The sequence below is a fragment of the Eumetopias jubatus genome, unplaced genomic scaffold (assembly GCF_037043125.1).
Source record: "Eumetopias jubatus isolate StellerSeaLion01/CBP00866 unplaced genomic scaffold, mEumJub1_p1.0 scaffold_3, whole genome shotgun sequence".
In the NCBI taxonomy this organism is placed as follows: Eukaryota; Metazoa; Chordata; class Mammalia; order Carnivora; family Otariidae; genus Eumetopias; species Eumetopias jubatus.
In genome coordinates this window covers 171144364-171171677 of record NW_028274809.1, presented here as the reverse complement: position 1 = coordinate 171171677, position 27314 = coordinate 171144364, and positions in this window count along the sequence as shown.

The following is a 27314-nucleotide window of genomic DNA, read 5'->3' as shown; positions in this document are numbered from 1 at the left end:
AGATAGGTGAGGATAGTTTTGTTATTTTTTTTTTTTTATTTTTTTTTTTTTTGGAGAGGTGAGGATAGTTACGTATTGTTCTTATATTATTCAGCTATACTTAATACCAAACATGAACCAGTCAATGAAAGACAAAGTAATCTAAGTTCAGTTAAATTGCTCCTACTATAACTTTATGATTCTGGGAGAGGTAAAAATAAAATGTTTGAACAGACAACAAGGTCATATTTAGAGATGTCAGGCATTTGATGTCCAGCATAGAACATTGGTAGAACTTTGATTGCCACCAATTTTCTTTGTTTATGACATCTGCTTCCTGTGGTATGGAAAGTAGGGACAGAAGCAGAAATAAAGTGTAGGACAAATATTAATTGTGACAATCAGTGTTCCTGAGGTTTTGAAACAACAATTTTAAAAAGTTGGCAAGTGATCATAGACAATAACTGAATCTGTTAAAACAGAGAAGTTGATAAAACAAAACAAAGAAAGCTTTGGTGTAAATAAATCAACTTTTAAATTGGAAGACATGGAAAGTTTATAGATAGTTAATCATAATGAAAGTACTTATATTTATAATTTCACATGGTTTCAAATGAAATAGTGTGGTTTAATTTTAAAAAATGGGAAAAAGAATTTATTAGTTAATATCCAAACACCTATGGTACTTATAATTTTCCTTAAAATAGAAGAGATTACAAAATTAATTCTATTTTAGTCATTGTTAAGTAAACAACAATTACTACTAAATTTTTGTCTGAATGAATACATTTATTGATCTTTAAGAATACAGACTTTAGATTAAGGTAGATTGGTTAGCCTCTTTCAGGGCCTGGGACAACAAGGTTGCCTTAGCAGGGCTTCTCCCCTTAACAGTTTTGTGACTTTTATTCATTTTTTTTTTTTTTTTTAAGAGAGAGACGGCACATGTATGCATGGTGGGGTGGGGCACAGAGGGAGAGGGAGAATCTTAAGCAGGCTCCACACCCAGCATGGAGCCCGGCGCAGGACTTAATGTGGGGCTTCAGTTCACAACTGTGAGATCATGACCTGAGCTGAAATTGAGTCAGACGCTACCTTACTTGACTGAGCAACCCAGGCATCCCTTTTATTCATGTTTTTTAACCATTGTTCTATAGCTTCTTTATCTGTAAGCAGAGACACTATAAACTATAAGATTGCTGTGGAGTCAGATGAGATATTATTTATATATTTATATTCAGGAATATAAAATATAACAAAAATACAGTTGACATAGAGTATGTGTTTAATAAATGTTTACTGAAGAAGAAATAAGTGTACTATTTTTAAAAATGAAAGAGTAGGCACTTTTAGTATGATAATAACTAAACTGTTACATTTTAGGATTCTAAAGTGGGGATATTTTGGTAATTCAAACATGTTCACTAATAGAATAAGACAAAGTACAATCATTAGACTTATAATTAAGACTTAAGAGAGGGAAAGTAGAAGCAGTATTTTCTGGTGACTAAGAAAACTTAATATCGTACATTGCCCTCAAGCTACTGGTATGAGCACTTATGTTTTAAACCGTACACGGCACAAATGCAGATTTCTAATGAGAAACTACTTCACAGACAGCATTTTAATATGGTATTCAAATATTTTTGACCCTGGCATTTTTTTTCTATTTTGGAAAAGTATCAAATAAAATTTTCATCTTTCAAGCAGATGTAGCACATAATGAGCTATGTCCAGATGAACATTCTTTTTAATAAACTTTGTGTTATTTGAACAAAGTTTGAACAAAGTGAATTGGGAAATAATTGCTGCAGTTTATCAGTTGTAACTTCCATTCCATGAATTGTCCTTCTCTAATCCATCTCCTTGCACATCAATCCATAATACATTTATTTATCCATTCAGCATTAGTGCTTTACTCTCCAAAACATGGAATCACTGTGAGCCACTAAACATGTACACAACAGAGTCGAGAAAAATGATATTTGGTCAAGTGACAGTCATACAAAGTAGAATGCAATAACGGCCTTAATAAAAGCTAAATCTTTCTGGAAACTAACATGTACTGAATAACTACCATATGCGAGGCTGTTTTGCTCGATTTTTAATGTACACAGCCTCGGTCTTATTTTTATTTTCCCTAAACATTGTGAAGTCATCATTAATATTACCATTTTACAGATGACAGAAAAAAAAAACAACTGAAGTTAGTAGAGGCTAAGATATTTCTTAGAGTTCTACCTCAATATACCCTATTCTATATATCATATTACTTAATATATATAGAGCACCCTAAAATATCGACAGTCTCTCATCTCCCTCCCTCAGGCCTACTGTCAAACTCTGACATCAGCTCCTTATAATCTTTCACCTGGACTAGTCCTAGTTAATTCTATGCCTCCAGGTTTAAATATCTCCCCTCTCCTTTCCACATATCAGTAAAGTCTGCTCAGGTTACTTCTCTGTATAAAATCCTTCAGGGATTCCCTATTGTGTGAGGACGAAGCAAATGTTCTTTGCATGATACACTGAGCCCTCTTTGAGCTGCTTTCTCCTGTTCCACTCCACTTCTCCCCTGCAGCTCCTCCCCTGGAACCTTCTGACAAAGTGAGTTGTAGTTTTTGATCTGATTGTGCACAATCATGTCTCATGTCTCTGAGCACATTTTTTCTCAGTTTGGATTTCCATATTCATTCTTCAAGTACCAAGTCAAGTAGCACATCCTCTATAAAGCATGTCATAGTAATAAGATAGTTATTCCTGGAATGGTCAATACCATGTACCATATAAGCCCCAAAAGAATGGTAAGGTTTTTTTCCCAAAAAATATGCCTTCAGAATAAAATGAATTATCTTATATTTGAATTTCTTATATAACAGGACTCTTCCCAGTTTCCTAATTACTGAATTATGATTTCAGATAAAAAATTGAGGAAGAAACGATTATCTAAAACAACTTTAATTATTTCTGACTTTGGGTACTTCTTTAGGTAACCTAAGAGGATTTGTTTTGTTTGTTTTGTTTTTTTAATATGTGACAGATTGGGATAGATTAGTTGTTATTCGTAAGTTTAGGGCTTCACAACTACCACTGTTGGATACTAGCAAAAATGGTCCATTTAAAGATCACTTCTGAAAAGTCATAGATAAAAGTATTATACAGATAAAACATAAACCTCAAGAATAATTGAAGAAAAGCATGTGAGAGAAAATAGTACCAATGTAATAGCATGCGATAAAATTTCCAGTGAGGGCATTATATAGGATTTTTTAAATGCTGTATTTCAGCAAACAGGCAGAAGTGAAGATAATGTGCTTTAGAAACTCTATTAGGTGACTCATAAAGTAGATGTCCTGATGACTAGACAGGTGTCTAGAATTCACATGAAAAGTTGAGGACAACTGCTTCATACAATATGAGTAGGAAAAAAGCCATAACTTTATATTAATGTTGTACTTTATATAGTGCTATTTTAATTGTCTGAATATAATAAATAGATTGTGTATTAAAATATACATTTATCTAGTTCTTTTCATTCAGGATAAACCAAAATATTCTTGTTCCCTTTTATTATGTGGAAAATAGAGAACTGTCTCATCGTCTGATATCTTATGTTTTTGGACATATGCAGTACTTTTTATGGCTCTTTTACTTTGTATTAATTTTTTTGGTCTCTTTTTTTAATATGCCACTAATTCCTTGCTGAAGAGAGAATGTAAGCTGCATAAGGAAGGGCTATTTTGTCAGTAAATGGCATAATACCAGGGTCTTGAACAGTTCTGAGCTCAGAGCACGCACTTAATAAATAATCAATAATCAACTTAATAAATAATGCTAGCAGGCATCACCAAATCCCTTGGTGATTCAGTGTTTGGCAATTCAGTGTTTGACACACACTAAACCACTAATTATGTTTTCTAGTAGGAATACATTATTGTAATGATACTGAATAAATGAATATCACACAATGGCTGAGCAGAGGAGTTCTGAATCAAACCAGATTTTTCTTAGGCTAAATCTCACAGTATTTCCATTGCCTCTGGAAAAACAGAAACTGGGTAGATTACTTCCATCTTTGAGTGGGGGTGGCAGCTTGATATGAAACACACTATGAAATCATTAAGGCTGAACTGAAATTTCTCATAGTTGATTTATAATGACTTACTTCTAAACTGAATTTTATTTATTAGCCAATTTTTAGGTCAAGAGTTCTTAGCTGAGTGGGCACTCTTCAGTAGAGTATGCTGCTTTCCAGGTAGAAGTTCACATTAGATGCTTAAAGTTGAATGACTAGTTTTTACTCTGCCAGGAAAAGTCCACAAAGGCCTTATAAAACCAGAAACTGTTGAATCCCTAGATAGCCAGAATAAAGGGTCTTTATGTAAAGAACTTCATTAAAGCATCCATTTTTTTCAACCACTCCCTCTGTAGTTTAGGCTGCAAGATTAGCAAATTGCTGACACCGAAACACTGATCCAGCCCTATTCTATCCCTTTGGAAATAGGATGCCTTGATTAGACCCAGGTATCCAATGTCAACTCTATTAAGACTTCCAACAATTTGTATCCAGTCTTTTTGTTCTGAAAACCAAACAGTCCATACTAGACTCTTTGTATGCTGGAGACAAGTCAAAAGAAAGACTTGTGCTGAGTCATTATATTAAATCTCGGTAGTCATTAAGAAAAATCTAATTATTGTTTCCTAAAAATGTTTTATATTTATAATGCCCTACTTTATACTTCCCTACTTTTTATTCATAAACCTATGTATCTACATGATTCCTTAAAAAAAAAAAAACTTGAAATCTCTTTGAAGCTTAAAACCTATAAAGATGTCTCCTTCCTTTGATTTCATGATAACAACTGTTTGTCTCTCATGACATAATCGTGCAATGCCATACCATTTATATCCCATTCTTTGATGGTTAACTTCCACATATTACTAATTACAAGATGGTAAAAGAACTGTACTCATTTAATTACCTATCCTTACTGTGTACTTAGTAAATTATTCTTCATCTGAATCAATAGAGCTTGTTAGATGTCTTTCACTATAATTTTTCTCTTAGTTTTATCCTTGGCCCAAGGAGTTGATTGAAAAAACTTCCTTTGCATTTGGTTTATTTATGTTTACACTGATTATAATATAGGGCCTGCCATCATTTTTTGGTTGCTGGTAGTGTTTTGCTGTCTCTTTGTTGTTTTTTGAACATGTTGCCTATTCCCTGTAATGGTCTTGATTTATCTTTCCTTACCTTGGGCCCCGTGATATAGGTTACTCAGGGAAAGTCTCAAGCTCAGAGTTTTTGGATTTTAGGAACACTACCATTCCTTAATTAAAATGTTATATAGTCAAGCAGCTCAGAGTTTGAACTGCTGATAAGGATTTGGGAAAGAAGATACTCATAAATTGTTGCAGAACATGTGAATTTTTGTATCCTTGCTTCCTTCATCATTTACATCCTTCATTCCTTACTGCCTTCTCTTTACCTAATATACTTATATCCTTCCCAAATATACAACATACCTAACCCTACCTCAGGGAGACAATGAGAGTCCTGCCCAGTCACTTTATCCAGCTCAGAGTCTAGGATATCTGTATGATATAAAATCTTCTCTGTCAGGCCTTGGAGCTTCCTTTGTTATACAGACATATGGACGAAAATTATGTTCCTGCCCTCACCTCCAAATTTATACACACGATATGCAATGGTGGTATAGGGTCAAAACTTCCCTTCTCATTAGGAGAAGGGACAAATGAAAGACACAGACATCACTGATTTGAAGCAAATTTGAAATCTCAAGAGAAGGAAAATATCACTCATGATTATAGCATCATCTTCAAACAATTCCTAATTTATGGTACTCTCACATCAACTACATATGCATGTGCGTAGTTTCACTCATTTTGCAGATTTTCTTCACATCATTTTAGATTCCAGTTTTTTATATGCTTTTCAAATTGAGTATCTATTTTGATCAATTTTCTGTTTATAGATATTTGTAAAAAAAGTTAACATAATTCCTACAAAATTAAGTAAATTTATTTTAGATTTAAGATTTTTTAAATAACTTTGAGATTAGTAGTTCCAAAGTGCAGAGATGATGACAAATTTTCTGGTGTTTACTCATTTTATATGGATGCTAAAACTTATATCTGTATTCTCAACTTATATCTGTATGCCCATTTCATGGTCACATGCATTCAACTGAATGTGGAACTAAGACTTTGCAATAACTGAAGGAAATTGATCTGTAAAATAACATTTTTCTTTCAGATTAAAGTTTGTAAGCAACATAATTTTGTTTGTTAGATTATTATCTGAATTCTTAAAGTTTAAAGCTTTTTAACATTTTGGTGAAAAGAAAAAAAAAGTAAATATTCCCACTGTCAGGAATAATGCTTTGAATTGTTATTTTAGAAACAGCTCTCCTTTACAAGAAACACAATTGAATGTGTGTTCCCTAACATAACATCTAATCTAATAGTTTTGATACAGATGCATGAATATTGAAATCAGTAAATACAAGTTAATATGTATAATATAAGAAACACAAGAAAATAAATGTGTGTCTGTCAAACAGATAATTAGATAAATCAATATCCTGGGATACATTATACATTAAGGAGCATTAAAGAGCAACAAACATTTGCCAAGATTTTTAAAGTGTAAAGAATCTTTATAGTGCCCTTTAAGATACATCAGAGAAAAACCACTATAGCCGCAATGCATTTATGCATTATGCATATGCATTATGCATTATGACATGATGGTCATTTTCCTCAGGGGTGAGGCAGAGGTAATGAAGACCAGAATTTCTTTTGAATGCTTATTTTATAGCCATTTTTTACATAATAATAGCACTAAAGGATTGACATTATCCAGGTTTCTTAGGTCAGCTTGACTTTGAAGCTTTTTCTCCCGCATAAAAGTTTAAAATAAACTAAAGAGCTAAGATTTTCTGTGTCCATCACAATATTCTGTGGTTGAAAATTAAATGAGAAATATTAAATTTAGAATCAGATACACTGGCACAATGCAGTGATGTTTGTCCAGCTATTGGGCAGCAAGGTGTGACTAGAAACTATTAATTTTATCTGAATAACTGCCTTGAGTTGTAAAATTGAGAAAAGAATAAATTTCAGTGATAAATATATAGATAATTACATATATATTTTCAATTGTCTAGCATGGAAGAGATTTAGTAATTGCAAGCTATTCTGCTCAGTCTGCAAAGAAATATGTGCATTAATCTATAGTCAAACAAAAGCAACAGAATGGCAGGAAAAAAAAAAGCTTTTAAAGGTAGTTTAAGATGAATTAAATGTAGAGTGGGATAGAGTAGTTTAAAATCAGAGATAGAGAGGACAGTTAAATGTTTCAAAATTGTTCCAGATATCTTATAATATCCTGCGCCAGAGTGAATGGAAACAAAATATGTGAATATAGTTCCTATTTTTAAGAAGTCACAGATATTTAGAGCTAAATTACATAACTTTACTCAAAATGTATATAGATATGCATATGTAATACTTGTTTTAGATTGGCCTTGTATTTTTGTATCTATCTTTGATTCTGAAAAGAAAACTCCAGAAATATTAACAGCCATTAAATGCACTATCTTCATTTTAACAACAAAAACAATAACACCTGAAGGAAAGGTAATGTGTTAGAACTTCTTAGGAGATATGTGTGAGGTAGAAAAAAAACCCCACAAACAAATAGAATTTTGTCACTTAATCTTCTATAGATCCAATTATTTTAATGCTATCTTGGCAGCAATTTAAGGACTAAACATAAACTGTGAACAAGAACCTTACTAATAATTGTAATTATTCTCAGGCAAAGAAAACTTTATTCTAAACTTCAAATTATGACTATAGTTTTTCACATATAATACCCTTCATACAACGAAACATTATCAAGCATATTAGTGAACAAGACAAAAACGATGTGAAAAGTAAAGAAACAACAGAAAATAACTGACTGATGTGGAAAATATAACATAGTTATCAAACATGGGCCTAAAAATAACTTTTAAGAAAAAGAATGCAAGACATGTTCTGGCAGAAACTGAAAAAGAAAAGAAAGGTAAAAGAAAGGAAAGAAAAAAATCACCTATTGGAAATAAAAATTTAAGTAGAATAACTGAAATTAATGATTTTGTAGATGTGTTTTATGGCAGAATAGCTACATTTAAAGGGAAAATTTTGACCTGGGATGTGTTTGTATGTAACGATATATTCAGAATAATGCAAACAAAAAAGAAATGATGAATATACAGAAAAAGCATGGGACACAGGGGATACAGTTAAAAGTTATAACAATCATGTAATTAGAATGTAAGAATTCTAAGAGATAATGATATCTAGAATATAATATCTAAGAAATACAGACGAAATAATGGCTGACTCTTTTTAAATAAAATGTAAAAGACACCAATAAAGGGTTAATATCCAATATATATATAAAGAGTTAATACAGCTCAATACCCAAAAAACAAATAATTCAATTAAAAATGGGCAGAACACATGCATAGACATTTGTCCAAAGAAGATATACAGATGGTCAACAGATACATGAAAAGATGCTCAACATCACTTATCATTAGGGAAATACAGATCACAACTTAAATGAGATACCACCTCACACCTGTCAGGATGGCTAAAATCAAAAACACAAGAAACATTAGGTGTTGGCAAAGATGTGGAGAAAAAGGAGCCTTCTTGCACTGTTGGTGGGAATGCAAATTGGTGCAGCTATTGTGGAAATAGTATGGAGATTTCTCAAAAAATTAAAAATAGAACTACCCTGTGACACAGTAATTGCACTACTGGGTATTTGCTCCCAAATTACAAAAACACTATTTCAAAGGGATATATGCACCCTATGTTTATAGCAGCATTATTTACAGTAGCCAAACTATGGAGGCAGCCTAAGTGTCCATTGATAAATGAATGGGTAAAGAAGAGGTGGTATATACATAAAATGGAATATTATTCAGTATTAAAAAAAGAATGAAATCTTGCCATTTGCTACGACATGGATAGAACTACAGTGTATAACGCTAAGCAAAATAAGTCAATCATAAAAAGACAAATATCATATGTGGAATTTAAGAAACAAAACAAATGAGCAAAGAAAAAAAAAGGAAAGAGAGAGAGACAAACCAAGAAAATGACTCTTAACTATAGAGAACAAAATGATTTTTGAAATTACCAGAAGGAGGTAGGTGAAAAGACGGGGGAAATAGGGGTTAGTGATTAAAGAGTATACTTATCATGACGAAATAAAATAAAATAAAATAATTTTTAAAAAGATATAATCCAAGGGGCACCTGGGTGACTCAATCAGTTAAACATCCGACTCTTGGTTTCAGTTCAGGTCATGATCTCAGTGTTGTGGGATCTAGCCCCGTGTGGGGTTATGTGCTCAGTAGGGAGTCTGCTTGGAATTCTCTCTCCCTCCTTCCCCCTTGCTCTCTCTCTCTATAAAATAAATAAATACAATCTTAAAAAATAAAAAGAAAACGATACAATTCAATGTATTTTCCAACATGGAGGCCCACATATTATTTGTAATTCACTGCTCACCTGGGAGATAGTTCACAGATCTTTCAATCTTTAAGATATTCAGATCTAGGGCAAATAAAAGCACACATTTCTTAGCCAGGAGAAAAATCTTAAGAAAAATTTCCTTAATCCAACTTGATAAACCATATTGCAAGTGGCCATTCCTCAAAGATTTTGATGCAAGTAGAAGATGAGAGAAGCTGAGTTTCAAATTGATGTTTCTTGCAGCCCATCCAAGACTTTCCAGAATACCTGGGATGCATGCTAATTGGTAGGATCATAGTCACACTCTGTTCCCAGAAAAAATGAGGTAACAGGAAAAGAATTTTAATGATATAATATAAGTTGGAAATTACAACACAGGTGAAATTTGAAAAGCAACACTGAAACTCCTATTATAAAATACTAATAAAACCAAAAGACACCAAGCCACAATACCAAAAGCTTTTCTGAACCCCAAACAGAACAAAGTAGAAAGTTATACCTAGTTAACAAATTAAAAAAGAAAAGAAAGGGCGCCTGGGTGGCTCAGTTGGTTAAGCAGCTGCCTTCGGCTCAGGTCATGATCCTGGGGTCCTGGGATCGAGTCCCATATCGGGCTCCCTGCTCAGCAGGGAGTCCTGCTTCTCCCTCTGACCCTCTTCCCTCTCGTGCTCTCTATCTCTCATTCTGTCTCTCAAATAAATAAATAAAATCTTTAAAAAAAAAAAAAGAAAAGAAAATCTTTTAAAAATCAGGAGTCAAGAGGAGGCGGAGCAAGATGGCGGAGGAGTAGGAGACCTAGATTTCATCTGGTCTCAGGAATTCAGCTGGATAGGGATCAAACCATTCTGAACACCTACGAACTCAACAGGAGCTCGAACAGGAGAGTAGCAACAACTCTCTGAACAGAGAAGCGACCACTTACTGGAAGGTAGGGCGTGCGGAGAAGTGAATCCGAGGCGATATTCGGGAGGATAGACGGCGGGGGAGGGGCCTCCGCCGGCCGCTTCTGGCAAGTGCTAGAGCCGCGGAGCACAAAATCGGACCTTTTAGAAGTCGGCTCGGCGGAGGGACGTCGCTCCAGTGGCTAAGCGGGGGGTGGAATCCTCCCGGGACAGTGTGGTCTCAGGACCCTTGGGGTCACAGAGAGACTGGGGGTGCCTGAGTGCGGCAGAGCTCCCAGGTATCGGAGCAGGGAAGCCGGCTGCAGATACGGAGCAGAGTCGCGGGCTCTCAGCTCGGGGTTGCCATAAACTGTGATCTGCGGCCCAGTCGGGGCACGGCTCCCCCAGCAGGGACCCAACAAGCAGCAGATCCTGGGAGACTCCCCTTCCTTCCCGGGGAGGAGCGGTGCGGGAACGCACTGCAGGGATCTGCTGGGTTTGGAGACTCCGCGCGGGGTCGGGTGCCAGAGATAGAAACGCTCGATCACGGGCCGGGTGAGCACAGAGTGCGGCCGGAGACCAGAGACACGGAAGTGACTGCTTTTCTCTGGGGGCACACTGAGGAGCGGGGCCCCAAGTTCTCGGCTCCTCCGAGTGGAGATTGGGAGGCCACCATTTCTGCCCTGGTCCTCCAAAGCTGTACCGAGAGCGTGCAGGGAACAAAAGCTCCTGAGAGCAAACCGGAGCAGCTTCCTTAGCCCGGACCGACAAGGGCGGGGCAATTCCGCCTCCGGCAAAGACATTTGGAAACCACAGCAACAGGCCCCCCCCCCCCCAGAAGATCAACACAAACAGCCAGCAAGCCAAGACCAAGTTGATCGATCAAGGAGAATAGGAGAACTCCAGCGCTAGGGGAATACTGCACATAGATTCATGGCTTTTTTTTTTTTTTTTTTTTTTACCATGATTCATTATTTCATCAAAGTTAATTTTTGTTGACTGTTTTTTTTTTATTTTTCTTTTTCCCTTTTTCAACCAACATCTTATAAATCCCTTTTTTAAAAAAAAAAAACATTTTTTATTTTTCATTTTTAGAGTCATATTTTATCCCTTCATAGTAGTTACCCTTATTTTTGGCATATATATATAAGTTGTTCTCTCTTTAAAATTTTGAGGTACAGTTTCTTCTAACAGATCAAAATATACCCTAAATCACTAGTGTATGGCTTTGTTCTAGTCTCCTGCCTGATCACATTCTCTCCCTTTTTCCTTTTTTTTTTTTTTCTTAAATCTTCTTTCTTTTTTCAAACAACTTATCTTACCAAGTCCTTTTATAAAATCTTTTATAATTTTCATCTTTACAGTCATCTTCCATCCCTTCATTGTATCAACCCTTATTTTGTACATATTTGTCTTTCTTCCTTTAAAATTTTAGGAGGCACTTTTTTCTAACAGACCAAAATATGCCCAAAATCTAGTGTGTGGCACTGATCTATGCACTAGCCTGATCATATTTGATCATATTCTGCCTTTTTTGTATTGTTTTTTTGTTTTTATCTTTTTTTTTCTTTTTCTCTTTCTTTTTTCTTTCTTTCCCTTTCTTTTCCCCTGGTTTCAGGTCTTTTCTGATTTGTATACAGTATATTTGCTGGGGACGTTGTAAACCTGTTAGCATTTTGTTCTCTCATTCATCTATTCTCCTCTGGACAAAATGACAAGACAAAAGAAATCACCTCAGCAAAAAGAACAAGAGGTAGTACTGTCAGCCAGGGACCTACTCAATACAGACATTAGTACAATGTCGGACCTAGAGTTCAGAATCATGACTTTAAAGATACTAGCTGGGCTTGAAAAAAGCGTGGAAGTTATTAGAGAAACCCTTTCTGGAGAAATAAAAGAACTAAAATCTAACCAAATCGAAATCAAAAAGGCTATTGATGAGGTGCAATCAAAAATGGGGGCACTAACTGCTAGGATAAATGAGGCAGAAGAGAGAATCAGCGATATAGAAGACCAAATGATGGAAAATAAAGAGACTGAGAAAAAGAGAGAGAAACAACTACAGGATCACGAGGGCAGAATTCTAGAGATAAGTGATATGATAAGACAAAACAACATTAGAATAATTGGGATCCCAGAAGAAGAAGAGAGAGAGAGAGGGGCAGAAGGTATATTGGAGCAAATTATAGCAGAGAACTTCCCTAATGTGAGGAAGGAAACAGGCATTAAAATCCAGGAGGCACAGAGAACCCCTCTCAAAATCAATAATAATAGGTCAACACCCCGACATCTAATAGTAAAATTTACGAGTCTCAGAGACAAAGAGAAAATCCTGAAAGCAGCTCGGGAGAAGAGATATGTAACCTACAATGGTAGAAACATTAGATTGGCAACAGACCTATCCACAGAGACCTGGCAGGCCAGAAAGGACTGGCAAGATATCTTCAGAGCACTAAACGAGAAAAATATGCAGCCAAGAATACTATATCCAGCTAGGCTATCATTGAAAATAGAAGGAGAGATAAAAAGCTTCCGGAACAAACAAAAACTAAAGGAATTTGCAAACACGAAACCAGCCCTCCAAGAAATATTGAGAGGGGTCCTCTAAGCAAAGAGAGAACCTAAAAGCAGCAAAGAGAAGAAACGAACACAAACAACAGACAGTTAACAGTCACCTTACAGGTAATACAATGGCAATAAATTCATACCTTTCAATAGTTACCCTGAATGTAAATGGGCTAAATGCCCCAATCAAAAGACACAGGCTATCAGATTGGATTAAAAAACAAGACCCATCAATATGCTGTCTGCAAGAGACTCATTTTAGACCCAAAGACACCCCCACATTGAAAGTGAGGGGGTGGAAAACCATTTACCATGCTAATGGACACCAAAAGAAAGCCGGGGTGGCAATCCTTGTATCAGACAAACTAGATTTTAAAACAAAGACTGTAATAAGAGATGAGGAAGGACACTATATCCTACTTAAAGGGTCTATCCAACAAGAAGATCTAACAATTGTAAATATCTATGCCCCGAACATGGGAGCAGCCAATTATATAAGGCAATTAATAACAAAAGCAAAGAAACACATTGACAACAATACAATAATAGTGGGGGACTTTAACACCCCTCTGACTGAAATGGACAGATCATCTAAGCAAAAGATCAACAAGGATATAAAGACTTTAAATGACACACTGGACCAAATGGACTTCACAGACATATTCAGAACATTCCATCCCAAAGCAAAGGAATACACATTCTTCTCTAGTGCCCATGGAACATTCTCCAGAATTGATCACATCCTAGGTCACAAATCAGGTCTCAATCGGTACCAAAAGATTGGGATCATTCCCTGCATATTTTCAGACCACAATGCTTTGAAACTAGAACTCAACCACAAGAGGAAAGTCGGAAAGAACTCAAATACATGGAGGCTAAAGAGCATCCTACTAAAGAATGAATGGGTCAACCAAGAAATTAAAGAAGAATTAAAAAAATTCATGGAAACCAATGAAAATGAAAACACAACTGTTCAAAATCTTTGGGATACAGCAAAGGCAGTCCTGAGAGGAAAGTATATAGCAATACAAGCCTTTCTCAAGAAACAAGAAAGGTCTCAAATACACAACCTAACCCTACACCTAAAGGAGCTGGAGAAAGAACAGCAAATAAAGCCTAAACCCAGCAGGAGAAGAGAAATCATAAAGATCAGAGCAGAAATCAATGAACTAGAAACCAAAAGAACAGTAGAACAGATCAACAAAACTAGGAGCTGGTTCTTTGAAAGAATTAACAAGATTGATAAACCCCTGGCCAGACTGATCAAAAAGAAAAGAGAAATGACCCAAATCAACAAAATCATGAATGAAAGAGGAGAGATCACAACCAACACCAAAGAAATACAAACAATTATAAGAACATATTATGAGCAACTCTATGCCAGCAAATTAGATAACCTGGAAGAAATGGGTGCATTCCTAGAGATGTATCAACTACCAAAATTGAACCAGGAAGAAATAGAAAACCTGAACAGACCTATAATCACTAAGGAAATTGAAACAGTCATCAAAAATCTCCCAAGAAACAAAAGCCCAGGGCCAGATGGCTTCCCAGGGGAATTCTATCAGACATTTAAAGAAGAATTAATACCTATTCTCCTGAAACTGTTCCAAAAAATAGAAATGGAAGGGAAACTTCCAAACTCATTTTATGAGGCCAGCATTACCTTGATCCCAAAACCAGACAAAGACCCCATCAAAAAAGAGAATTACAGACCAATATCCTTGATGAACATGGATGCAAAAATTCTCACCAAAATACTAGCCAATAGGATCCAACAGTACATTAAAAGGATTATTCACCACGACCAAGTGGGATTTATCCCTGGGCTGCAAGGCTGGTTCAACATCCGCAAATCAATCAATGTGATACAATACATTAACAAAAGAAAGAACAAGAATCATATGATCCTCTCAGTAGATGCAGAAAAAGCATTTGACAAAGTACAACATCCTTTCATGATCAAAACTCTTCAGAGTATAGGGATAGAGGGTACATACCTCAATATCATAAAAGCCATCTATGAAAAACCTACAGCGAATATCATCCTCAATGGGGAAAGGCTGAGAGCTTTTCCCCTAAGGTCAGGAATGCGGCAGGGATGTCCACTCTCACCACTGCTATTCAACATAGTATTAGAAGTCCTAGCCACAGCAATTAGACAACAAAAAGAAATCAAAGGCATCCAAATCGGCAAAGAGGAAGTCAAACTCTCACTCTTTGCAGATGATATGATACTGTATGTGGAAAACCCAAAAGACTCCACCCCAAAACTGCTAGAACTCATACAGGAATTCAGTAAAGTAGCAGGCTATAAAATCAATGCACAGAAATCAATGGCATTCCTATACACCAACAACAAGACAGAAGAGAGACAAATCAAGGAGTCGATCCCTTTTACAATTGCACCCAAAACCATTAAATACCTAGGAATAAATCTAACCAAAGATGCAAAGGATCTGTACTCAGAAAACTATAAAATACTCATGAAAGAAATTGAAGAAGACACAAAGAAATGGAAAAACGTTCCATGCTCATGGATTGGGAGAATCAACATTGTGAAGATGTCAATGCTACCTAGAGCAATCTACACATTCAATGCAATCCCCATCAAAATACCATCCACTTTTTTCAAAGAAATGGAACAAATAATCCTAAAATTTGTATGGAACCAGAAGAGACCCAGAATAGCCAGAGGAATACTGAAAAAGAAAAGCAAAGCTGGCGGCATCACAATTCCGGACTTCCAGCTCTATTACAAAGCTGTCATCATCAAGACAGTATGGTACTGGCACAAAAACAGACACATAGATCAATGGAACAGAATCGAGAGCCCAGAAATGGACCCTCAACTCTATGGTCAACTTATCTTTGACAAAGCAGGAAAGAATGTCCAATGGAAAAGAGACAGTCTCTTCAACAAATGGTGTTGGGAAAATTGGACAGCCACATGCAGAAGAATGAAACTGGACCATTTCCTTACACCACACACAAAAATAGACTCCAAATGGTTGAAAGACCTAAACGTGAGACAGGAGTCCATCCAAATCCTAAAGGAGAACACAGGTAGCAACCTTTTCGACCTTAGCCACAGCAACTTCTTCCTAGAAACATCGCCAAAGGCACGGGAAGCCAGGGCAAAAATGAACTATTGGGATTTCATCAAGATAAAAAGCTTTTGCACAGCAAAAGAAACAGTCCACAAAACCAAAAGACAACCGACAGAATCGGAGAAAATATTTGCAAATGACATATCAGATAAAGGGCTAGTATCCAAAATCTATAAAGAACTTATCAAACTCAACACCCAAAGAACAAATAATCCAATCAAGAAATGGGCAGAAGACATGAACAGACATTTCTCCAAAGAAGACATCCAAATGGCCAACAGGCACATGAAAAAGTGCTCAACATCGCTCGGCATCAGGGAAATCCAAATCAAAACCTCAATGAGATACCACCTCACACCCGTCAGAATGGCTAAAATTAACAAGTCAGGGAACGACAGATGTTGGCGGGGATGTGGAGAAAGGGGAACCCTCCTACACTGTTGGTGGGAATGCAAGCTGGTGCAACCCCTCTGGAAAACAGTATGGAGGTTCCTCAAACAGTTGAAATTAGAGCTACCGTTCGATCCAGCAATTGCACTACTGGGTATTTACCCCAAAGATACAAATGTAGGGACCCGAAGGGGTACGTGTACCCCAATGTTTATAGCAGCAATGTCCACAATAGCCAAACTGTGGAAAGAGCCAAGATGCCCATCGACAGATGAATGGATAAAGAAGAGGTGGTATATATACACAATGGAATATTATGCAGCCATCAAAAGGAATGAGATCTTGCCATTTGCAACGACGTGGATGGAACTGGAGGGTGTTATGCTGAGTGAAATAAGTCAATCAGAGAAAGACATGTATCACATGACCTCACTGATATGAGGAATTCTTAATCTCAGGAAAGAAACTGAGTGTTACTGGAGTGGTTGGGGGTGGGAGGGATGGGGTGGCTGGGTGATAGACATTGGGGAGGGTATGTGCTACGGTGAGCGCTGTGAATTGTGCAAGACTGTTGAATCACAGTTCTGTACTTCTGAAACAAATAACGCAACATATTTTAAGAAAAAAGAAAAAGAAGAAGATAACAGGAGAGGAAGAAAAGGGGAGTATGTCAGAGGGGGAGACGAACCATGAGAGATGATGGACTCTGAAAAACAAACTGAGGGTTCTAGAGGGGAGGGGGTAGGGGGATGGGTTAGCCTGGTGATGGGTATTGAGGAGGGCACGTTCTGCATGGAGCACTGGGTGTTATGAACAAACAATGAATCATGGAACACTGCACCAAAAACTAATGATGTAATATATGGTGATTAACATAACAATAAAAAATTAAAAAAAAAATCAGGAGTCAAGAAAGTGAAGTACTTGTTTCAAAGGAGCATCCATAAGACAGATAGCTGACTTATCAAAACACAAAAAAAAAAACAAAAAGAAAAGAAAAAATACCAAAGGGTAATCGGATGACATCTTTGACAAGCTGAAAGAAAATAATTGCAAATCTACAATTCAATGCCAAATGAAGATATCATTCAAAAATGAATATTTAATGAAAGCATTTTCAGGCAATGGAAATCTGATAGAATTTGTCACCTGCAAACCTATGATAAAATAAATACTAAGGGATTTTCTTTATAGAAGGAGAAGACGATTTCACTGGGACATTCAGAGTTCCAGAATAATAAATCACATGATAAGTATAAATGTAGCTATGTATAATGAATGGAGTTATACTAAGCAATATTTTGCTATCTTGTGTAATTAATATGTATATATTTATAATTGAATTATATATAATATATAATAATATATATAAGTGAATTACATAAAATAGCATGATTGGAGAGGAAGGTAAAAGAAATTGAAGTGTTCTAAATTTTGAAGTATTTCTGTATTATCCACAGAAAAGTGAAAGTAATCTACTTACTGTTAGATTTTGATATGCCAAGGAAACTTGTAAAATCTTACTTATTTTCTAAAAGAATTTGAGTAAATAACTATAAATAATATGAAGCTACCAAGATAATACAGTGGAAAATAGGATAATAAAAATTAACCAGTTATAAGCTAACCAAACAGGTGACTAGTGTCTAAGGTCAAGCTTAATAATTTATTTTAAATAAACTAAACCCAAATCAAATTATTTACAGGTCTTTCCTTTCCTTTTCTTCTCTTTTTTAAAAGATTTATTTATGTGAGAGAGAGAGAGAGAGCTCACAAGCAGGGGGGAGAAGCAGAGGAAGACAATCTTCAAGCAGATTCTGTGCTGAGCTCAGAGCCTGAGGTAGGTCTCGATTCCACGACCCTGAGATTTTGACCTGAGCTGAAACCTAGAGTCGGAAGCTTAACCAATTGAGCCACCCAGGCACCCCTAAAGCTGTTCTCATTATCTTCTTACTGTTTTTTTTTTTTTTTTTTATTTTTGGGTTTGGTAGAAATGCCTGCTTTTTCATTCTTGGTATTGGTTGTTCTTTCTTTTCTTCTCTCTCTGCTTCTCTCTTCAAAGAACCACTTTTAGCTTTGCCAGTCTCCTCTAATAGAGGATTTTTTAAAATATTTTATTGTATATTTTTTGCTCTTATATTTATTATTAGTTTTATTCTAACTTCTGAAATTCAGAAATCTTTGGGCTTCAAAGGGCACCACTGAGAAAGTGAAAATACAACCCAAAACATGGGAGAAAATATTTGTAAATCAAATATCTGATAAGAGAAGTGTGTGCATAATATATAAAGAAAATTTAAACTCAACAAAGCCTTTCCACAAATTATAATTCAGAATCAAATGACTTCACTAGTGAATCTTACCAAATATTTAGTTAAACAACTGGCATCAATGTTATACAAGTTTTTATAATGTAATTAAACAGAACTCATTGAAAGGTAATGTGATGACAGTTTAACCTCTAAGCTTCAATTTAATTCATTATATTAACAGAATTTAAAAATCCTATATTTGTATTTATCAACATATAAAACAATTGATAAAATTCAATAACCATCATTTAAAAAATTTTTAACAAACATTAATCAACTAATAGTTTATAAAATTTTGAGCCATACACTTGTGATTTGTGCACTTTTGTATGTGCAATATGCTTCAATAAAAAGGTATAAAAACAATATGTAGAATAGTGAAATATGTTCAAATTTGATTCACTAAACTTTTAGCTTCTGCAAGTTTTTCAGTTCATCCATGTTAAAAATATATTGCTACACTCTCTGTTTTACATTATTTTCTCTTTTATTTCTTTAGAGAGATACAGCTTTTATTAGCCTGTATAAAAATCAATGTAAAAAAAAACAAATCAAAAGCCATAAAAAATAGACTTAAATAGCATAATTACAATCTAAAGGAAGTTTAATTATATATTGAATGTTTATATAGATGAAATAAGAATATGTTTCCCAAAACCTCCCATAAAAGGGAGGTATTTTCAGGGATGACACTGGAACATGTTTGTTTGAACAGATTTCACAAAATCAGAATTGATTAAGAAATGGGTTTTATTGGATGGAAACAAAGACGAAGCTCATCCGTGTAGAAATGCATTTGGCTTCTCATGCTCCCCATTGTTTTGTGAAAGTATGTTTCAGGTCAGGGTTTCTGTTGGGCATGGTAGAGTTTGGCTGTAGAGAGAACCTTCCTCTCTACGCATCTTCCTTCAGTAAAGTAACAGGAGAAAATGGTCCTGTGCAGAAACATACAAGCTGCTTTATGCCTGGAAGTCTATGGGATGGGATGTCATGGGATGTCAGTGCTTCTAAAGGTATGCGGGAAGCCTAGTTCCCTGCACCTAGAGATCCTGGAATAGCTGGTTTTGGGGGTTTGTGTGATTTTACATTCCCCCTCTGTATGAGCCTCATAATAAAACAGAACTTGGCTTTATTTTCTCCTATTGAGAGAAGAGGGTTTAGGGTTAACTCCTTATCCCTGCAATTGGTGGTGAGTTTTCAGTTTAATTCTCAGCTTGTTCCTACAATTAAAACAATGTCCCCTCAATGCTCTTTCAGTAATACATTAAACCATAACACTTAGTACACAGTAGACACTTAATAATATTTGTAGAATAAATGAATGCATTTTTTTTTTTTTGAGGAAGAAAGAGAGAACCTGACAGGTGTCATGCCTCACTACAAGGAGTTACGTTTTCTACCCAGGAATCTGGTCTTTTATGAACTTAATAAAGGTGAACTAAATATTATAATGTCAACAGAAATACTGAGAGACAATTTATTCCTTCTATATCAGAAATGAAGTAAAGAAGAATAATTATCCATTATTTACTTTTTTGCTCAGGAGCAAACATACTATATATGATTCTTAGATTCTTGATTATGTGATATAAGTAAAGTGAAAGGGGAAATGATAAAAAACAAATGCACAAGAAACTATGTATTTCTACATACCTTAAAGCCTAACACTACATTATATTGCTCTTTTTATTTACATATTTCCACTGAACAAAATTGTGTCCCAATTTAATAATTTCTTCTCCCCAAGAGGGGAAAAATCTTAAGTGATAAACATGTAAGTCAGCATGGAATAATATGTGCCTAAAAATTGATGTGTGATAATAATAAGAAAAGAACAGAGCAAGAGCTAAAACACAGGCCTAATGACTGAGTTGTATTTATTCCATTTAACCATCCTCCAATATTTTAGTTTGCCCACCTGTTAAGGATATCCCTTATCTCTTTATCTTGGAAAGTTAGTAAAAATTAAAGGAACAGCCTTCCCTGAACACTAGAAAGGATTTTAACTGAGAATTTAGTATGACTGAACTGATGTTGCTAAATAAGTAGAAAATGAATTAAATTTGAATATCAGATAAATGGGTAGGTTTTTTTTTTTTTTTTTTGGTATATAAGTATGTCCCAAATAGTATATCATGCATACTATGTTAAATATTAACTCATCAATAACTTCAAATTTAATGGGGCATTCATATTTTTTTCATTTTGCATTTTTAATTGCAAATCTGGCAACCCTAAACTACACAAAAACAAACAAAGCCCTCAGGACATCAGTTATAAGAATGTTTGTCAAGTGAGAGAAAAAATTTCCACTACTTTTTCTTTCCTCCTCTGGGGAAACCTTAACCAAAGCAGATTGTGTTGTGATCGGTTCTGTTTTCTGAAAAATTGTAAAATTATTCTTTAACCCTTGAGGGTTAAACATTTAAATTGGAATACGTAATTTTAAAAATATATTTATAAATAAATATATATATTTATATATTTCTTTCTTTTTATTTGAAGTGATCAATATCACAAAAATAATAGGTATTACAAAAGCAGATACAATTATTTTTTCTATCTGTTTTTATAGTTCTAGTTTGTTTTTTGTTGGGAGTAGTTTATTTTAAATTTGTTGTCATTTGCATGTTAAAACAATGAGGAGCCCTTTTCTTAATAAATAGAAGTTTCCCTGTGTAGCATATTTTTCCAAGTAGCTGCTAAAATGATAAGTTCTTAAGCTACTCAAAAAAATTGAAAATGAAGTCCTCTGGCTACCTGAAAGTATTAAGGGCTTTGCTATAACTGACATTTGAATTAACTACCATCTAAATTTGTTAAGCCAAGAGTTTTCTCTATCTCTTTCTTTAAAAGCTGAATTTCATTATCAGTGGGCGCAAATGAACACGATTGTAATTAATCTCATTTTTTTCTCTTTTTAACTATTTATTCCATAGAGCATTACATACCAAGGGAGTTTGAAGTCTATCAAATATGGTGGAAAAATACTTGATCTTTTACTAGTTGAATATAAAATATGACCTTCCCTTTTTTTAAGTTTTCTTCAGCTTAATGTGGTAATCGAAGCAATTTTACTTTGGTGCATATGTCTACCATTAATCTTAAAGGACTTATAGAGCTCCAGAAAAGTTACTAATACATTTTGCAAGGTTTTTCTTTTTGTGATATCAATTTGCATTTGTAAAAGCAATGGTTAATTTATAGAAGAAATATGTAGAAAGCATTAGGATTCAGATTTTGTTTAAAAAAAAAAACAACAAACCTCATTCTTGGTAGTTGGAAGCCATTACCCTTAACTAAGCCAACTACTCTTGGCTAGAAGAAAGTCTGAAAGAAGATGAACTAACCTCCAGGATTTAAAAGCATTTTCAAATCCTAATTGTCTTGGAACGTAAATGCAGTCATAAGAAACAAAATTGGTTTGACAGGAAAGTTTCTTAAATCAACTCAGGTCAAGAAAAACACAGTATTTTATTTTTTTTTTTTTTTGCAGTAAGAAATGGTTCTCTGAAAATTTTTGAAATATGAAAAAATTAGTTCAATGTTATATAGCTTTCATATTTTATTATTGCACTTCACTGTTTATCAATTTTGGTCAGTCTCCATCCTAGGTGTGTTCTTAAATATTAATTTATCATTTCCAAGATTATTTATTTATTTTTAAAAGATTATTTATTTGAGAGAGAGCAGAGCATGCAAGAACATGAGTGTGGGGGAGGAGTGGCAGAGGGAAAGGGGGAAGCCGACTTCTCATTGAGCAGGGAGCTGGATGTGGGGCTCGATTCCCAGTACCTTGGGATCATGACCTGAGCCAAAGGCAGACTCTTAACAGACTGAGCCACCCAGGTGCCCCTCCAAGATTTTTTATTGAATGCCTAGATATATATTGTTATAAATTTACAGATGAAGTGACAGCTAATTAGAGAGGTTAAGTAATTTTCTTACTGCTAGGAAACAGCAGGGTGAGTGATCAACTCTCAGATTACCTAAAACCCATGAACATTACTTTATGCCACATTGTCCATTATATAAGCACTTTGTCTCTAAATCACCTATCCTTCTAAATATCTATCATAATTCCATGTAGAATTCTAAAAATGAAAGAAGAACATGATTATTTGAAGTTATCAGTCCTAGAAATAGGAATATACGAATGGCATTCTTCAGGCAATTTTAGCTACAAAGGGTAGTGGCATGTATGCAAGTTTTTATAGTCTTCTCTTCCTGTTCTACTAAATTCACAGCATAGTCACAGCTATTTTAAAGCTGATCCTATGATTTGAATCTGAGAAACAACAGTATATTTTAAGCCACATATTTAAAAAATATAATAAAATGGTTTGTTCCCCCCTTACAGCATAGATATTCCCTTCAGGGAGTTTACAGGTACATTTTTAAAACTTTAAAGTTGTAAATAAATTTTCCTCATCATTTATTGTTTTTTTTTTCTTTTTCTGTGATTTTATATAGATTAATAATTCTATTTAATGTGGAAAACATGGAGTCTGGAGCTGTGCAGACCTGCTACTGTTTCAGCTATGAGGTCTTATACAGATTAATACTGAGTCTCAATTTTCTCATCTGTAAAGTGGAGATAATAGTAGTTGTCTTCTGAATATTACTGTAAAGGTTTAAGGATATCATGGATATCAGATACCAATGACAGAGAACATACTTAGATAATGGTGTAGGTGAGAGCAATAAGCACAACGGAATGGATACAGGATGACTACATCAGACTATCCAGAGCAGAAGGCAGAATATAGCTGAGGGATATAGGGTTTTTTTTTTTTTTTTGGTTTTGTTTTGTTTTTTGTTTTTTTTTGTTTTTTTTTGTGAGAGAGAGAGAGGGCAAGAGTGTGCACATGTGAGAGGGGATAGGGCCAGTGGGAGAGGGAGAGAGAGAGAGACAGAATCTCAAGCAGACACTGCATTGAGCTGGAGCCCAATACGGGATTCTTTTTTTTTTTTTTTAATGATTTTATTTATTTGACAGAAGGAGAGCACAAGTAGGCAGAGAGGCAGGCAGAGGGAGAGGGAGAAGCAGGCTCTACGCCAAGTAGGGAGCCCGATGTGGGACTCAATCCCAGGACCCTGGGATCATGACCTGAGCCGAAGGCAGCCACCTAACCGACTGAGCCATCCAGGTGCCCCCCAATATGGGATTCTATCTCAAGACTCAGAGATCATGATCTTAGCCAAAACTAAGAGTCAGACATTTAACTGACTGAGCCACCCAAGCACCTCTCTGAAAAATACTTTAAAAATGGAAGATTACATGTTACATGTATTTTAGATCTCAGATCTCATAGAGGTTAAAGAACTACTATAATGAGAGACCTTAATTAAATGAACCAGAAGGATAAGAATTGGTAATTGGAGATTAGAATGTTAGGTTTAATTAACTAATTTGTTTATTTCAGAGGTAACATGAGCTCTGATTATACCTAGTGCCAGAACTTGACCTTGGACATAGGTAGCTGAGGTGGAACAGAGGAAAGGAGATAAAGAGATCAAGGAGCCTAGCAGCCTGGTACTATTTGATATAAATTCATGTACATGAATTTGTGCAAAATGTGTTTGGTCACTGTTATTTAAATGATGCACACCTCGGCCCCCTGGGTGGCTCAGTCGGTTAAGCAGCTGCCTTCGGTTCAGGTCATGATGCAGGGATCCTGGGATGGAGTCCCGCATCAGGATCCCAGGTCAGTGGTGAGTCTGTTTCTCCTTCTGCCTGCTGCTCCCCCTGTTTGTGCTGGCTCTCTCTCTGTCAAATAAATAAAATCCTTAAAAAAAATGATGCATATCTCTCCAAACGTATTCTTCTGAATGCATTTGCTAAATAGGGCCCATCATTGTTTTCTTTTAAATAAATATGTAGAAATTGGGAAAATAATATTTTCCCCTTGGGATCATTAAATTGACAGAAAGGTGCAGCCTGTCACTGTCATCTTAGCCACGTGAAGAAATCCTGTCTATAGGAATGACAAAAAATGGCAAATAGAGATGAACAATGGATACAAGAATACATGGATGAATGGAAAGAATGGTGGATGGATGGATGGATGGATGGGTGGATGGGTGGATGGATGAATGGATAGATGGATGGAGAGATTTAGTGGCACTATCCTTAATTTCAATAACTCAATATCTTTTTCTCTAGAACTCAGTCTTTGTTCATTAAATTTATCCCAGTGTAATGAAAATCCCCACAGTTATGCCAGGAATGTAATATATATATATATATATTCATCCATCCATCCATCCACAATTCTTTTTATATATATTATATATATTAAACTATATATATAGAGAGAGAGAGAGAGAGAGAGTTTAAGCTAGTTTCAGCATTTCTTTCACTTGCTTCTGAAAAGGCCCTAATTCTATTATAAAATAATATAGACAATAAACTCTGTTTACATCCTCAGATCCATTCCCCAATCTTTCCTATCCTGCTCTGCCTTGGGAGGTGGACCACAATCAAGCTTTTGTTTAGAATTAGACATTGAAATCAACCAACTGAAGGGAGAGACATGCTAGATCTTTCCCCCCCATCTATCCATCTTCAGAAAATAACAGTTCCTGTCACACCGTCTTCTCTTGGCTACAAGTCTTGAGCTCTCCTGTATGTGGTAACCACTGATCTATCTTATCTCTTCAAGTGTACAGGTGATAATGGCTTTTTTTCTTTTGCTACATCAGGGTGCTTCACTATTCTCAGTTGATTTCTATTAATCTTCCCTACTCTTTTGTAAATATTCTCTTTATTAAAATGTCTTCAATTACCTCTTTTGTATGTTTATTTCTTGCTGACACCATGACTGTTACATATATTTAAATTATTATAAATATACATATGTACACACTTTTAATTCTGTCGATATATACACATGTGAATATATATCCATTTGGAAATAAATAATGTAAAAACAGCAATAAAAAAGGTAGATTAATTGATTTATTTAAATATTCTGAAATAAAGTCCATTTTAAAATTTTATGCTCAGTTCAAATACTCTTTTAACTAATCACAGTGACTGATATTGAAGTTTTTACAGGTTATTATTATACAGAACTCATCTGAATTCTAAAGATAAAGTGACTTGTTACTTCAAACTCCTTGGTAAGTCTAGTTAAATCAGCACTATCAAAAAACTGAAGAATAGGGCTAAAGATTGTTAGATATATAAATTCATAATGACATTCCCAAGTTTTATTTGAGTTTTCTTGTATAACACCATAGAAAGAAAAAATATTGTGCTGAAAATTTTCACTACCTCTCCACTAATTAGTATAATCATAAAAGAAACTTATTTCTTTCCTTATAACCTGGTATCTTTTTTGCTTGAGAACAAATATCTGGAAGCATAAGAACTATTAGAAGTCACACACACATATCAATGCTACACATTGTATATAAGAAACCCTACTTTTATTTTGTGCCAGTACTGGAATCTCAACCTATTAACGCATTCTATTGGTTTGTAATTATCAAATGGTGAGAAATTTGTTTTGTACCTATTTGAATTTACACGGCTTTTTCTATTTCACCATGTAGTGATATGTGTTTTTTTTTCTAAGAATAACTTTAAACCATTATACGGCTATATATACTAATAATGATAGTAAAAAACCATTACTATCACAATAATGGTTTCTACTGCAAAAATGTGAAAATTCATTATTTATTCTTGTCTGTAATATATGTAACATAATATGACTTTACTGCACTAAAAATATATTTTTTTGGCAATATATAAAGCAGAGACTATAAATATCATAAAGGGCCATTTCTGGGACCACCACTCAGTAAAATTCTGAAGAATTGGGATATATATATATATATACACATAGTTGTTTGTTCAGTTAGTCACATAATGAACCCATTAAGGTAATTATCTGATTTTTTCAAGTAAGGAACATCTTAACAAACAATAATTCTAAACATTTTTAAAAAATAATTTTTAGTAGCTCCTTTGAAAAAATAATTCATGTAAGTGACATCCTCTACAGAGCCATTTCATTAAAACGTATTTTAATGGTAGTAGTGTCTGAAATAATGCTAAAGAGACTTTTAAGTTTAATTTCTAGGATGATTTGCTAAAATATTCCATTACAGTTAAGTGGACAACATGCTATAATGATCAGTCACTAAAACTTACTCATGTTCATTTTAAGATTGCACTTGACAAATTGATATATTCATTCATCATACAGTTTCCATGGCAGACAAGCCAGGGACTATGACAAAAGGTTATTCTCTTGAGTCAAATTTTTTCAAATAAAATGAAACCAGGTTGTTATAAGGTAGCAGGATTCTGCTTAATAAAGGAAACTGATGCAGCAATTTATGAAATAATGCTATCATAAAATAAGCCCCTAGCATTTGACCACTGACAACATCAATTTGCTTTGTTCAAAAAGTTGTAAAATGTAATGCTTTTTAAAAAGCCATTTTATGGGGTGCCTGGGTGATTCAGTCGGTTAAGCATCTGCCTTCGGCTCAGGTCATGATCC